This window comes from Ceratina calcarata, unplaced genomic scaffold (genome assembly GCF_001652005.2).
Source record: "Ceratina calcarata isolate Rehan_Ccalc_2016 unplaced genomic scaffold, ASM165200v1 scaffold447.2, whole genome shotgun sequence".
NCBI classification, from domain to species: domain Eukaryota; kingdom Metazoa; phylum Arthropoda; class Insecta; order Hymenoptera; family Apidae; genus Ceratina; species Ceratina calcarata.
The window spans coordinates 34049-37594 of record NW_017168598.1 but is presented as its reverse complement, the minus strand read 5'-3'; the positions used below and the strand labels follow the sequence as shown (position 1 = coordinate 37594).

The following is a 3546-nucleotide window of genomic DNA, read 5'->3' as shown; positions in this document are numbered from 1 at the left end:
TCGAAATAAGTTCATGTACAAAATTTCATTAATATCGACTGAAGTACAGAAAAATTAGAAGCATTGAAACATGTGAAGATATTTCGGTTTGTTTCAATTATAGAAAATTATTAAAACCTGTCAATTTGAAATAATTTGTAACTCATAGCAATTTTAATCGATTTTGATGAAACTTATTAGATCTACAAAAATCATGTTTCAGGCTCTCGTTACTGACTCAAATAAAGATGTTAAAAGGCTCTTACTTTATTACGAACTTCTTAGAGTTTTTTTATCCAAGAAACTAAGCTTGCTAACATCTAAAACAAATTAAGTTGATCAGTCCAATATGAAAAAGTTAGTCCGCTTTGAAATGTCACCAATATTAATGAGGGCCTCTGTATAATACGGAACTGGACAATGAAAAAGAAGAAACGTGAAGCATTTGAATTTCTCATGTTTTCTAATAGCATTTTGTACATTTAGTAAAACAGCACTAAATAATATTTCGCAGTTCGCTTAGATACTAACTATAAAAACTGAACAAACTAACTTTATACCTTAATAATTTTGGTACTTAACTAACTTTTGATATCTTAAATATTGTAATTTTCCGTTTTATTATAATAAGCTTCACCTAATACAATATTTTATTTAGTGTTGAATTTGAATTCAAGAGTGTTATTACATACATGAAACAGAAGGGAAATGTAAATGCTTTTAAAAAACGGTTCTACTATTTAAAACGTGTGTCGAGAAAGCTTTCTTGTCGGGATTATGATAATACCTATGCTGGGTGTTAATTTGCTTTTACGCAGAGCTTAAATAATCATTGGGGACCATGTCAAGCAACGTCTCCACATATACTAGCAGAATTTAGGACAATTTCAGCTTTTAATCATGCGTTTCTTTCATGCATTTTCTCTCATATTAGTATTCCCCACTTTACATCGGTTTTGCTTCCTGCCTGTTGTTTTCTTCCTAAGGTAAATCAAAAATCGTGACAGAAACGATACACAGTGTTCTGTTCTGTGACAAATTGATAGATCCGGTTTCGAGATATAAATCCAGTGAATGTTAGGTTATAGGATAGACGTATCGAATTGCTCAGATAAAAATGCTTGCACAATGAGAAAAAGATGGACGTCGCTTGTGTTTTATGTAATTTTCATGTTTAGAGATGTGGTATTAGTGAGATGTCTAGCTGTAGAAAGCTAAGGCAAGCAGTGCTGTGCAGAATTTCCTCCCGCATTTGTCCACGTGTTTATGTATTGTAACTGTGATATACGTAATGCCAATTTGTACAGAATTTACTATCGCGGGTAGAGCGTGGTAACACGATTTGTAATTAAACTCGTTAGTCGTTTCTCTTCTTATTTCGTCGCGACTAATTTATTCGCTTTTATCTATTTACGAAACGAACCGAGACGCTCGGTTGTAATTTATTAATTTATTATATTAGCGGGATTTCCGTTAAGAAAATTTCTGCTCTAAATGTGCTCGTCTATGTCGAATTTCTCTTTTACGCGTCTATTAATTATAATTAAGGAAAATGTTGATAGTGCACGAAATCAATACAATTAGGGTGTCTCTATTATCTAAATTTTCTGCTTATAACAGATGATATTTCGTTGCACATTAGTACTTATGCGAATACAAGATATTTATATGGCAAAGGGCTCCCATGCTTCTTTGATTTCTAATTTCATATCTTATCATACTTCAAAGGGTATACATAAAACTGCTTTCAGTCATGAATATACATACGTGTATTATTACTATCGTGTCACATTCGTGGTATATAACATCGGGACACTATCTGTATAGATAAGTGTTTGACAATCCTACTTAAAGTGCATGTGATATTCTAATTATTATGCTATCAAACGCCTGTTACTACGTTATTACGTTCGTACAGGTTGCTCCATTAATTATTAATTGTATATTATATTCTTTATTAAATTTCGAATAAGAGCCGAAAAGGGGTGATTCTTTAGGTGTTTCTGAACAACAATTCCTTTGGCAAAATTCAAAGCGAGGCATCGTTTTTGAATTATTAACGGAAAACACTGACCAATAAGAGCGCGCGTAAGGCCCGCGCTCAGTCACGGCAATGGTGGCTCAGTTCGTGGCGCTCGGCCATTGGTCAGCGCAGGCCTTACGCGCGCTCTCATTGGTCAGTGTTTTTCGTTAGTAATTCAAAAACTATACCTCGCTTTGCATTTCGCCAAAGGAAATTGTTGCTCAAAAACACCTAAAGAATCATCCTTTTTCGGCTCTAATGATTTTTCTGGGACAGTCTGTATTATTTTACATTCTATTCGTAGTTGCAACTATATATGATTCATTTATACTTGTATACCATATGCCTTCTTTGAAATTTACAAAAATTTCTTCATAATTTCTAATCACTGACCTGTTTTTTATTCTTATTCATTGTATTTTTATCTATAAAAATAAGCCAGTGATTAGAAATCAGTGCATTCAGTTTATTCGAAATTGCAACTACATTTTAAGTAACACATGGAGCAATCCTGTACGTAGACGTGGATTCATATAGAAGAACTGTTAATCGTCCATAGAAATAATAGATAAACACAAAGTGATAACCGGGAGAAATAGATAAAGAATCGACCAATGTTTAAAGTCCGCGAAAATAACAATTAACTTGTATCAGTAACAATAAGACTTAGTATTCTACTTTTGCAATTGGACATGATCTTTGGCCGATACAAATCATTCTATAATAATTATCTTTCATTAATCTCGTCGAGATTCTAACTAACTTGTTTTTGTCCCCTTCGGTACTGATACTGAATTATGCATAATTCTGTCTCTCCATCAGACATTTATTAATATTAATAACTAATATCTTTGTTTGCTGTACGTCACTCGCGCAATACTGGAAAAATAGATAGACTTAATGATGTAAGCGTGGAAAAGTTACACCTTTTCTATTGTAGAGGACATATAAGATATAGATGTGTACAATTCTTCATTCGATACGATCAGTTGTATTAATGGAAGTCGATAAGAGTCAACGAAACTAGACAGTATAACTAATAGCATCACAATTTAGGTAGTAAGTAAATATGCATATATTATATTATCTTTATCCAGGCAAGCACTCACGTTTACATGATCGTAAATTAGTTATAGTAAAACGTCTGAGATAAATAGGAAAATTGTAGTAAAAATGGAAACTTTCAAAGATTAGAATGGCTAGTCTAGAAGAATTTGTCAGAAAATTATAAGTGTTTGTTTTTTATTTATTATTTTATTAATTCTCTTGATGATATTAAAGTGAGTTGTTTGAGATAAATAGAAAATTTGTATTTAGAAAAGTGGGAACTTTCAAGGCTTAGGATGGCTAGTCTAGAAGAAAATTAGAAGTGTTTTTTTATTATTCTATTTATTCTTCTAATTATTATTCTATGCTGATACTAAAGTGCGTTGTTTGCACACACGTTTTCATGATCGTAAGTTACACTAAAACGTCGGATATAGATAGAAATGTTAGTAAGTCTAGAAGAATTTGTCAGAAAATTAGAAGTGGTTTTTTTTTAT

General features: G+C 32.1%; 1 protein-coding gene across 4 annotated transcripts in view; it reads left to right on the top strand.

Annotated features, from left to right (window-relative positions):
* LOC108627185 (uncharacterized protein DDB_G0283357) overlaps positions 1–3546 on the top strand; it is a 44558-nt gene that overhangs the window by 10746 nt on the left and 30266 nt on the right. The window lies entirely within an intron of this gene.